The sequence below is a fragment of the Pelobates fuscus genome, chromosome 5 (genome assembly GCF_036172605.1).
Source record: "Pelobates fuscus isolate aPelFus1 chromosome 5, aPelFus1.pri, whole genome shotgun sequence".
NCBI lineage: Eukaryota > Metazoa > Chordata > Amphibia > Anura > Pelobatidae > Pelobates > Pelobates fuscus.
Window position 1 is genome coordinate 90,003,128 of NC_086321.1, and position 12,649 is coordinate 90,015,776.

Below are 12,649 nucleotides of genomic sequence, written 5' to 3' on the forward strand. Positions count from 1 at the left end.
TGCGGGCTAACAGCGTGTCCATTTTGTTGGACTTGTCGTAGTATGTTCTTCTTGTCCAAGTGAGTGCTCGGGCTGTATCGTCTATGAGCAGTTGTCTGATCGTAATGCGGGTGTTTTGGAGAAGTTGTAGCGTTTGGGGAGTCGGGTCAGTTTTGTGGCGTTGCTCCGCTGTGCGGAGGGTTTCTAGTAGTTGAGTGAGTTTCTGTGTTTTTTGTTTTTTTTTGTGGGTTGCTATTTTGATAAGGGAGCCTCGGATCACAGCTTTGTGGGCTGCCCATATCGTGGTCATTGGGATGTCTGGTGTTAGGTTTTCTGTAAAGTATGTGGTCAATTGTTTCTGTATGTCGTCTACCACCTGGGGGTCCTTGAGTAGGGACGTGTTTAGTCTCCACGTCCATGGGGTGGGGCATTGGAGCCCTGTAAGGTAGATGGCGATGTCTGCGTGGTCCGACCACGCAATGGTACCTATGTCTGTTTTTTGTGTTTTCGTGTAGGCTGCATGGTTGGTCAGGAACATGTCTATGCGTGAGTATGTATCGTGGGGCGGCGAGTAATAGGTGTAGTCTCTTACAGAGGGGTGTTGTGCCCTCCATGCGTCTATGAGGCCTGTTTTGCGGATAAAGTGGTGTAATTGTTTGTCTTGGGCGCCCATGCCATGGGATCTAAGCAATCCTGGGCGTGAGCTTCTGTCAACTGCCGGAGCGGGTGTTGCGTTTAAGTCTCCGCCTAGGAGGAGGATTCCGGTGGGGAGCGCAAGGACCATGTCAGACAACTGGCTCCAGAATTGGGGTGTAGATGTGTTGGGGGCATATATGTTGATTAAGTGGATGAGTTGTGAATGAATCCGGCCAGTCGCTACAACATATCTGCCGTCTGGGTCTGAAGTCACTTGGGTTATATGAACTGGGCATCGCTTGTGCGTGAGGATCGCTACTCCGTTGTGTTTACGGAAGGTGCGTGCCTCAGCGGTCAGGCGGTATGTGGAGTCGCGGAGGGAGACCTGGGCGGACCGAGACAGGTGTGTCTCTTGTATGAAAGCAATGTCGGGATTTAACCTTTTTAGTTCTCTGAAGAGTGTCCTTCGCTTGCGTGGGGCGTTGAGGCCTTTAACGTTAAGCGAGGATATTTTAAGAGACATGATCAGGTAGTTTTGGTGGGTGCATTTGGTCCCGAGGGATACTCGGGGCGCTTTGTTGCTGCAATAGGGGTCGGCTGGCGTAAGTATGTAACGGGGGGTGGGGTGTACTCCCACCTCTGTTCCTGTAGAACCCTGTCGGGGAGAGGGATTGCGAGCGAGTATGTTGTGTCGCTAACTGCGTCCAAGACCGGTGTGCGCATGGGGTGGGTGGGGTGTCAGGGAGGGTACGGAAGAGAAAAAGAAGGAGAGAGGGGCAAGGAGGGTTTGGGGGAGGGGTAGTACGGTGCTGCCGTACGTGTCTGGTCTTATCCTGTGCCAGACCATGGGGGGGTGTACAGACCCTTGTCTCCCCTACGACTGCTACAGTCTGGGAGTGGTGGGTCATGAACCTGTCTGCCGGTGTGGCCCCCTGATACCAAGAAACAAATGTCAGTTATGACTGCAGTATGCAGGAAGCTCTTGGAGAACTTAGAGGGTGATTCAGCTTCCCCGCCTTCGGATCTTATGTACTGTGTTGCTTCGGTGCGCAATTGAAGCGGGTAGCTTTTGGGAGTTGGGGGGTGTGGAGGGAGGGGAATGGGGAAAGCAAAGGCTTTTGTGGGTGAGTCCAGTTGGGTCATCCCGTCTGATCCTCGGTGGTTCTCCCGGTCGTGAGCACAATAGCGCCAGGGGTTTTTTTTTTTTTTTTTTTTTACTTCTAGTTTGTTTTTTTGTTTTTTTGTTTTTTTGTTTTTTTTTTTGTTTTTTTTTTTTTTGTTTTTTTTTCCTCGTAGTCTTTATTATTGGATATCGGGGGAGGGGGGGGGTGGGGGTCCGGCTGCAGGGGTCTTTGGTCGGTCTGTCAAGCGGGTGGTTGCCCAAGGAGATGAGGGGGGGGGGAGGAGGAAGGGGGAGGGGGAGGGGGGGGGGAGGGCGGAGGAAGGGCGGGGACCAGTCATCGGTGGTTGCATACAGTATTACATATTCACACACATCAAGACATATCGGTACACATCTGAAACATGACAATCCCGCTGTCCCCTCCATTTCCATCATAACACCCCCTTTAAGTAACTTTTGTGTCCCGGTATGCATGTGTTCCGCTGTCCACCTCGGCCCCGCCACATCCCCCCAGCCCACCCGCCACCCACCACCCCATCCCCCCACCCCCCCCCCGCCACGGCCCGTGACTCCATGTTGTCCGGGTGTATGCTTCCCCTGTATAGTGTGTGACCCCTTGCCTTGAACCTTTGTCATCGTGTGGTGTGGATGTGTGGTGGGTTGGTGTCTGGAATAACGTGTTGCATCTATTGTGGTGTGTGAGCCTTGGCTAGCTGTCACATACAGATTGCAGTTATATACATTACTCTTCCGTTTGGTGTCAGGAACATGACAGCAATTATCAGTTTCTGATTTCAGTGCCAAAGTGTCCGCAGCAGTCCAAAAACAGGTCCATAGTGTGGCTCATCGTTGTAGTTGCCACTGGGACAGGAGTTGGGAGGTTGGTGGGGTGAAGAAAGCTCGTCGATCAAGTGTAGGTAATAGTCAGCGTGGACAGAGTCCGTTGATCGGTGCGTGTGGCAAGGGTGAGCTTCGGAGCGTGAGCCCATTGTAGAAAGGAGCCTTATTTTTGGGTGTCACGGTTTCAGTCCGACCGGTGGGCAAAACGTCTCGGGTGCTCTGTTGTCTAGTGTTCTGCTGCCGGAGGATAGGAAAGGGTTGGAATGGCGCCGTGAAGTCATCGGAGGGGTCTGGTGTGCTCACTCTCGGGAGGTTGATAGTGCCTTTGTTGCTGGTGTCAGTCTGTCGCCTATTTACTCCATGGTGGTGTGCCAATCTCGTGGTAGGGGTTGTAAGGCTGGCAGGGAGGTGTCAGGTAGCGAGAAGCTCTCTGGTAGTGTTATGCCCAGGGCGCGAAAAAAGGGTGCTGGGTCCGTGCCTGGCATGAGGATGTGAGGTCTGCCGTTTTTAAAAACCATTATTTTAAACGGGTGCCCCCAGGCGTACCTGATCGCGTTGGCCCTGAGTAGCTCAGTAACTGGCCTCCATTCTCTTCTGCGTTGGAGGGTAATGGGAGCCAAGTCTTGGAAGAGGGTGATTTCTCTGTCTTGGAATTTTATAGGGCTCTCTCTGGCCTTCCGTAGCACTGCTTCTTTCGTTTGAAAATGAAGAAAGCGGACAATTATGTCCCTGGGTCTTGCGTTGTCGTCTCTTCGGGCGCGCAGGGCCCTGTGGGCTCTGTCGATGTGCCAGTGTTCGTCTGGTATTTCTGGTAATAGAGGACGTAGGAGTGTAAGGAGCATGGTCGGGATTGGGCCTTCGTCCTGTTGCTCTGGCAGGCCGCGCACGCGTAAGTTGTTGCGGCGCGACCTGTTCGCCAGGTCCTCCAGCGCTGCCTCTGAGGCCTCTAGTCGGGTGGTAAGTGCATTAACATGAGCGGTTACCAAGTTGTGAGCTATCGTGGTAGTTTCCACACGTTGCTCCAGGTCTGCGGTGCGCTCGCCCAACTTGTGGATTTCTGACATCACTGCCTTCGAGCTTCTGTCAATCTCTCGGGCTAAGTAGGTTTTCACCGCCGCCAGCTCGGTCAGGATATGGGCCGTTTCCGATACGGCTGGGCCGTGAGGCTGGGGTGAGCTTGAGATTGCCGGCGAACCCGGAGCTCGCGGGCTGGATCCGCCGCCATCTTGGATGTCTTGGCGCGGCGTGCGAGAGGCCGCAAACAGATCGGGTACCGTGGCGGCTGTGTCTGTTTTTTTTGTGCCCGGTTTTCTCTGCTGGCGTTTTTCCATGGTGGGTAAGGAGTCAGGGGGTAGGGTTAATTGGTCGGTATTCAGCCGTTGTGTGCGTTTGGTACAGGGGGTCAGCGAGGAGCTCTAGGCTTGCACGTCCAGCTTGGTTCCCGGTCAAGCCACGCCCCCCGTTTTTGTTATGTTTTTGAATGTCAGAAATGTATATTTGTGAATGTTGAGATGTTATATTGGTTTCACTGGTAAAAATAAATAATTTAAATGGGTATATATTTGTTTTTTGTTAAGTTGCCTAATAATTATGCACAGTAATAGTCACCCGCACACACAGATATCCCCCTAAAATAGCTATAACTAAAAACAAACTAAAAACTACTTCCAAAAATATTCAGCTTTGATATTAATGAGATTTTTGGGTTCATTTAGAACATGGTTGTTGTTCAATAATAAAATTAATCCTCAAAAATACAACTTGCCTAATAATTCTGCACTCCCTGTATATTTATACACATGTAGTATATACAGGGAGTGCAGAATTATTGGGCAAGTTGTATTTTTGAGGATTCATTTTATTATTGAACAACAACCATGTTCTCAATGAACCCAAAAAACTCATTAATATCAAAGCTGAATATTTTTGGAAGTAGTTTTTAGTTTGTTTTTAGTTATAGCTATTTTAGGGGGATATCTGTGTGTGCAGGTGACTATTACTGTGCATAATTATTAGGCAACTTAACAAAAAACAAATATATACCCATTTCAATTATTTATTTTTACCAGTGAAACCAATATAACATCTCAACATTCAAAAATATACATTTCTGACATTCAAAAACAAAACAAAAACAAATCAGTGACCAATATAGCCACCTTTCTTTGCAAGGACACTCAAAAGCCTGCCATCCATGGATTCTGTCAGTGTTTTGATCTGTTCACCATCAACATTGCGTGCAGAAGCAACCACAGCCTCCCAGACACTGTTCAGAGAGGTGTACTGTTTTCCCTCCTTGTAAATCTCACATTTGATGATGGACCACAGGTTCTCAATGGGGTTCAGATCAGGTGAACAAGGAGGCCATGTCATTAGATTTTCTTATTTTATACCCTTTCTTGCCAGCCACGCTGTGGAGTACTTGGACGCGTGTGATGGAGCATTGTCCTGCATGAAAATCATGTTTTTCTTGAAGGATGCAGACTTCTTCCTGTACCACTGCTTGAAGAAGGTGTCTTCCAGAAACTGGCAGTAGGACTGGGAGTTGAGCTTGACTCCATCCTCAACCCGAAAGGCCCCACAAGCTCATCTTTAATGATACCAGCCCAAACCAGTACTCCACCTCCACCTTGCTGGCGTCTGAGTCGGACTGGAGCTCTCTGCCCTTTACCAATCCAGCCACGGGCCCATCCATCTGGCCCATCAAGACTCACTCTCATTTCATCAGTCCATAAAACCTTAGAAAAATCAATCTTGAGATATTTCTTGGCCCAGTCTTGACGTTTCAGCTTGTGTGTCTTGTTTAGTGGTGGTCGTCTTTCAGCCTTTCTTACCTTGGCCATGTCTCTGAGTATTGCACACCTTGTGCTTTTGGGCACTCCAGTGATGTTGCAGCTCTGAAATATGGCCAAACTGGTGGCAAGTGGCATCTTGGCAGCTGCACGCTTGACTTTTCTCAGTTCATGGGCAGTTATTTTGCGCCTTGGTTTTTCCACACGCTTCTTGCGACCCTGTTGACTATTTTGAATGAAACGCTTGATTGTTCGATGATCACGCTTCAGAAGCTTTGCAATTTTAAGAGTGCTGCATCCCTCTGCAAGATATCTCACTATTTTTTACTTTTTTGAGCCTGTCAAGTCCTTCTTTTGACCCATTTTGCCAAAGGAAAGGAAGTTGCCTAATAATTATGCACACCTGATATAGGGTGTTGATGTCATTAGACCACACCCCTTCTCATTACAGAGATGCACATCACCTAATATGCTTAATTGGTAGTAGGCTTTCGAGCCTATACAGCTTGGAGTAAGACAACATGCATAAAGAGGATGATGTGGTCAAAATACTCATTTGCCTAATAATTCTGCACTCCCTGTATATATATATATGTTTGTAAGTATTGTGTGTGTGGGTGTGTGTGTGGTGCAGTGTGTTTGGGGGCTGCTGTGTGCATGTGTGAGGTAAGCTGTGTGTGAAGGGTATAGTGTGTATGTGTGAGGGATGTAGTGTGTATTTGTGAGGAGTATAGTGTGTGTAAGGTGTGCAGTATGTATGTGAGGGTGCTGTGTGTGAGGGCACTGTGTGTGAGGTGTGCAGTGTGTGTGTAAGGTGTGCAGTATGTGTGTGAGGGTGCTGTGTGTGAGGGTGCTGTGTGTGAGGTGTGAGTGTGCTGTGTGTGAGTTGTGCAGTGTGTGTGTGTGAGGGTGCTGTGTGTGAGGGCGCTGTGTGTGAGGTGTGCAGTGTGTGTGTGTGTGAGGGTGCTGTGTGTGAGGTGTGCAGGTTGACTCCAATGGCTATTTAAGTATAAGCTCACCTGCCACATTGAGGCAAACCTTTTAGGTGAGTCCTACACTAAGAATTTACCTTTCTTCTTTCAGCTTCAGGTAAAAAAAATATATATATCTAAGGAAACAGAGAGTGGTATTTTTTTTTTTAAACCACTACATACTTATTATTTATTATATTATATTACATAATAAGTATGTAGGGTTCACAAAAATACCCATCTTTATCTCAGAGATTTTTTTTTCTTTTCTTATCAGAAGATAATGACACTGACTCCAATTCCGTTCTGAGCAGTCAGGAAGGCAAGGTAGGATGCTGGCATCTGTTAAAAAATGTGGGTCCCTGGCCAATGGCTAGGGATTCAGATTTCTGCATCCACCTGCTCTGGTGCCCTTATGGACGCGCTGGCCCTGTTAGTAAGTCATGAAGTTAGCTAAAATGTCCTAGAACATTGAAATGAAAGTGTCCCTATTTGTCTATGTGACATGGTGGTTATGCAATGCATAATGCTTAATACTGATACCAACATGCACTGCTATCACTTTATAGCTAGACTAACTATACACAGCCTTACATGCTCTCATATTGACCCAAAGCTGGATATAAGTTAGAATGGCCACATAACTCATTTCCCTACCTTCACTGCATGCCAGTATAGTTCAAAAAGGATCTGTCACTTTTCAGTATTTTGTAAAGATATAATCTTTCCAACGCAATCCAAAGATATCATAAGACAAAGTAGGGACTACTCTGTCTCACGGTAAAGCCTGAGATTGACAAAAGTTGGCAAAAGGAGGAGCTACTCTCTCAAGTTTTGGCCAATCCCAGCAGCCATCACAAATGACGGCTGTGGAACTCACACTTCGTCTATGGAGCACAGTATCATGGGACCCTCCATAGACCTCAGTGTTTCACTCTTCCACACTGACATAGCTCCGGGCAACAGAAGCACAAGGAGAAGAAGACATATGTAGCTCTAACATGGCAGCAGCTACGAGGGACAGGTGGAGGTAATTGAAACCTCCATAGCACACAGTGGCCACTGGACCCGCATTAGATCGGTCTGTTTCAGGGGTCTGAAATTGACAGATCCACTTTAAGGTGGCCTGATCTCACAATAACGTGGTATTTGCAACCTATGTCACAGTCTATTAGACAATGTTTGTATCTGATTGTTTCACCATCCATAGCTATAGATCTCTAGCCTTCTGTCAGAAAGACTGCTGGTTATTACATAAGAGGATAATTAGGTGTTTCTTATTAGTCATCATTAATGGCTTTAGTATCAGTGATGTACAAAGCTAACTAAGTATGTCCAATCTCAAATAAGTGCAACTTTAAAATGATAATTTCACAGGAAGTCAAGGTAGACGCACTTTGTTTCGGGATTGAGGTAAATACCACTATGCAAATTGTTACCTTCTATTTTTCAGAGGTCTCAAACAAATATCTTCTATATATAAGGGATTACATAATAAATAAGGGAACACAATATTAATATGTTATAAGTGACAGCTCCTCTTCAAGCCCATGTGCCAGTTAGGCTAGGAAAGCACTGCAATTGTCATCCTTAAATGTTAGGCTAAGGTGTATTAGAAAGGCACCTTGACCCCTACAAGAGGTTCCTTCTTTTCAGATAATGGACTGTCACCTTTTTGACAGCATCCAATTAGCTCTTGACACATGCTTGCACTGTTCTTTGTTATTTTTTTCACCTTATTCAATCTGAAGTACAGAATATGTTTTAGTAAATATTAGACTGAGTTAAATGGCACATTTGTATGTCATTTGGAGTTTGATGTTTAGTTCTGAGCTACGTACCCATGTGATGTTGGTCAATATGCATTATGCAGCATGGTTTTTGAAGCCTATTACCAAGATAAATACAGCAAAGACAAAGTACAACAAATATTTACTCTGGTAAGCATCAATGTGAGATATTTCTGCTGGACCTATTTTGATTGTAGTCTTTTTTTCTTCATACATAGGAATGCCTTCTAAATACACCCAATTCTCCCCAGTTACTTACAGTCTTAACAATACTCCTTAGAAGGTTACTGAGAAAGATTGCAACTAAATTATTTAATGGAACATAGAAGTCAATACTTTAAAGTGGATCTGTTACTTTTCAGCATTTTATATAAATATAATCTCTCAAACACAATCCAAAGTTGTCATAAGACAAACTAGGGACTATGCTGTCTTATGGTAAAGTATGAGGTTGATAAAAGTTGACAAAAGCCAACTTTTGGCCAATCCCAGCAGCCATCACAAATTATGACTATGGGATTCACGCTTTGTCAATGGAGGGTCTCACAGTCTTTTGGAGTCCCTTTCTGTTCTCTTACTCACGTTAGTCACAATTTTTGATATCACAGTGCCAACATGGCAATAACAAGTAGGCATGAACTATGGACCACATCACGTTCACGAGCTCATGAAACACTCATATTATTACATTTCTCACAATACATGTTCCTTGTTTACATTCAACCCACTTATATTTAATCAACCTTAAATTATCAATTTTATTGATATCCTTTATCATTACATTATTACAATTACATTCAATGCTACTCACAAGGGAAACATCTTTATACAGATAGTTGATAAGACTGTAGTTGTGGGAACGTAAACTCTACAGACAGCGAATAATGCTTGGTTTCCTACATTTATTGTGATTGTAGGAACCTGGCCAATCATTCTATAGTAAGACTTTGCCATGAGGGAGAACTTCCTGTTTGTTCCTGAGTCACATACCACACAGCAACACTCCTCACTGTACATACTGCACCAGTCAGCTGAAGCATTTTTGTGGTTTGAAGCGTTACAATTGGTACTACTTAGAATTAAGTATTTGCTTTTTATACTTTTTACTACTGCCTTATTTTCTCTTTTAGAGATCATAGGCTGAACTACCTCATGTTCTATGTTGTCAAAATGAATTGATTAGTCTGTGATACATCCAGGTTTCAAGTCGACCCTTTTTATTATCATCAGCTTTTGAGATATTGCAGCTTATTTTCATACAATCTTACCTCCAGTAAAAGCACACATTTAAGGTCCCAATTACAGATGCATTGATATTTTATATATTTTATCAAACGGACACGTCCAATATTTTTATTTTTATATTATTTTTTAACTACTCCGTTACAATTCTTAAAACTCCCAGTAATTTACATTCTTCACACAACCACTTTAGACCGGCGTATGTAAATAACTTAAAGTTTCCTCCGAATTACATTCACAGCATAGGTAGCATAACAATTATAGCAGAAAGCATCTAGTGACAAAAATAGGGCTAGATTTCTGTGCAATGTTTAGCAGTGAAATCCTAGGACATGCTATTAAAAGCTTGACAATCAATACCGAGGCTCCAGAAAGTTTAACAAACATTTCTGTGACTGTAAACCTTCAGTGTTCTTTGCTATAAAATCCTGTCTTCACAATTAAAGGAGCAGTACTTTAAACTTTTTTTTGTTAAACAAAGTTTTGAATTCCTACTTTATAAAGCGACTTATAAACGAAATCTTGTGATTTTGTACACTGTGAAATAAATTAAGCATATACAGGAGTAGAAAAGGTGGGGATTTCTTATCAAAGAGATTTATATTTTAAACATGTGGCTGTACAGAGGGCTACACAGTGCACTGCGTAATTTAGAAAACTTAATGTACATATCAGCTTTGCTGCTTCAGCTGTTTCTACACACAAGGCGAAAAAACTCAAGAAATATTAACATGCGTTAATATTCAGAATTAATCGGATATATTCTGCAGTAGTAGAATTTTCAAACAAAGTACAAAGTACAAATCTCTGCAAATGACCCTCATTTGATATCCCTTTAAGCTTTATAAGGCCTTTCCAGAACATCTTATTCCAATCTTATCCACTTGCCAAAAAAACTAGGCTGACGTCCTGCTGAAGGTCTAACATTATACAATGCCAAGGTAACGAAATATTGGCTGATTCACAGAATGTCAACAAGATCCGACAATGCGGTCATCTATCCAAATATGAATGGGGTTTTAAGATGATCTCCAAAGCATGCAGGATCTTCTGTTACAAGTGGCTAATCGCTTATCCTCCTAGATTGTCAGCTCTGCTAAGCAGGACCTTATTTACCTTTTGTCTCTATTAATATTATTTAGTATGCCAATAACTTTTCAGATATCTCTATTCTATAATTGTTAAAATGCTGCAAAAAATGCAGGAACTATATAAATTCTAATAATGATTACCATCATTAGAGAAATGTCAGGAATTCAAAATGAGTTTAGAATGTTAGGCCGAAACAGAAAATAAATAATATTATGTAGAGAACGATTCAAATTCAGCCATTTTTGTCTAGAAATTGAGATTTACACTCAGATAAATGATTTTGGTGATTTAAATAGAATTGTCTAATTTACTTGTTGGGTCTATGGAATTGGGGTTATTTGATAGCATTTTGCAGGTTTTAGGTTAAAATAGCTTTAGGGATTTATCGCAAAACTGGTTAGATTTTTTTTGCATTATAGCGGACAATTCATCACGATGCTCTCCTTAATGAACATACAATATGGTATGCAGGAGATTAGTCCCCACAACATATTATTTCACAAGAATACTAATTTAATAGAATCTTATTATTATGACTAATATTTTTTTATCATTACAATGATACGCACCTTTCTGATAATATTCTATAATTTGCTGTTTTGAGATTAATATACAAACACTAATAAACTAATAAATACTAAACTAATAGACCCAAATACAAATAAAAAAATAAACATTGAAGAGAAACAAACTATTTTAGTATGCTTTGCATGAATTATTTACCATTTTTTTTTGTATTACAAAGATTTCAAAATGTATAGATTTAAACACTGATGCTTTTACTTGATTTTTTAAATTTGTTTTTAGAAAGATTGGCTGTTGATAAAGATGACTTATTTTGCCATAAAATGCATTGCTCTTCCATTATAGGATAATGTATTATAAATGTAGTTACCAAGAGATTCTAATTTTGACTTTAAAGAATTTTAATTGGCACCCAATTACTGTAAAATGTCAGTTTTTTGAGTTGTATGAACACACAGACACATACCTAACAGCCAATGCAAGGAGTTCAATACACATTATGTCAGACCATTTTCAATTTCCAGGTTAAATAAAACAGCCTTGTCCTGAGAGATTGAGCCCAAATCAACAACAGAGATGAGATAATGACACAAAAGGACATTATTAGTACCCTGTATTATCAACATGTTATGAAAACAGCTATTTTTAGGTTGGGTTTAAAAAAATGTCTCAAAACAGTTGAGTTTAACCTCTTCAGAACCAATTCAACTTAGCATGACCATAATGGCATGACCTTGGTTCTGAAAGGGTTAACAGCAGCAGACTATCGTCAACGTGATCTTAAATCAGTTCCAAAACATTGGTTTGGGTTATAATGTATCCTAATGGGTAAAACAAATAATAATAAAATAATAAAAAAATACATTACTGCCTTTTCTTTTTAATCTATTTGTGGTTAAACGCAAACTAGCATTTTGCAAACTTAAAAACCCATGCCAACAACAAGGTTAACCCCTTCAGGACCAAAGTCAGACAAACCCATTTTTATATTCACAGTCTAGGCATGTCAACACGGGCTACTGCTCATATCTCATAAAAGCACAGCTAAGCACGGCGAATAGTTAAAAGACAGCTCTTCAGCTCTTGCAAAACTACAGCCCCGTGCTTGCAAAGCATGATGGGAGTTGTAGTCGTGTGACAGCTGGGAATTAACACTTTGCTGTAAAGCAGGAAAAAGCAAAACAATTCACATATTTACCAGAGACCATCAGTTGTCCTCAGAGAACTGGTAGATCTAGACCTTGGCTTCAAAACAATGCTCATTTTCGTAATAATGAAAAAAAAGTATCGGTAGTATTCTGAACTACAGTGATGTGATCACAATCCTATAATCCATGGCCAACAGCAATCAGTAGCAGCAAGTTTCACAAGAGACAGAGAAGATCTGCTTCCTCCAAGCTCTGTGTTAGGAAGTGACAGTCCTAGCCTAGTGTCTTGAATTTCCAGGGGAGGAACTGCATTTTCAATGTATTCCCCATCAGAGTCACCCAGTCACATGAAACACCAGCTGCTCCATATCTCTCTTCCTCACTGTATCTTGCAGGTTACAGGAGATTCTATAAACTACTGAGAAACTAGCAGGAAAATGGCTAATACAAAGAAAGGAGAAAAAGTGGGACTCTGCCAAGAACATGTCATATTTATTATTAGAGCTGGAGA

General features: G+C 42.3%; 1 protein-coding gene across 1 annotated transcript in view; it reads right to left on the bottom strand.

The window, feature by feature from the left end:
• The window catches only part of PDE4D (phosphodiesterase 4D), a 207,584-nt gene extending 195,348 nt beyond the window's left edge, over positions 1-12,236 (bottom strand). The window contains exon 1 of the mRNA XM_063454049.1: positions 12,189-12,236. The gene's annotated coding sequence lies outside the window, so the exon portion shown is untranslated. The remainder of the gene's footprint in view (positions 1-12,188) is intronic.
• Positions 12,237-12,649: the final 413 nt, after the last annotated feature.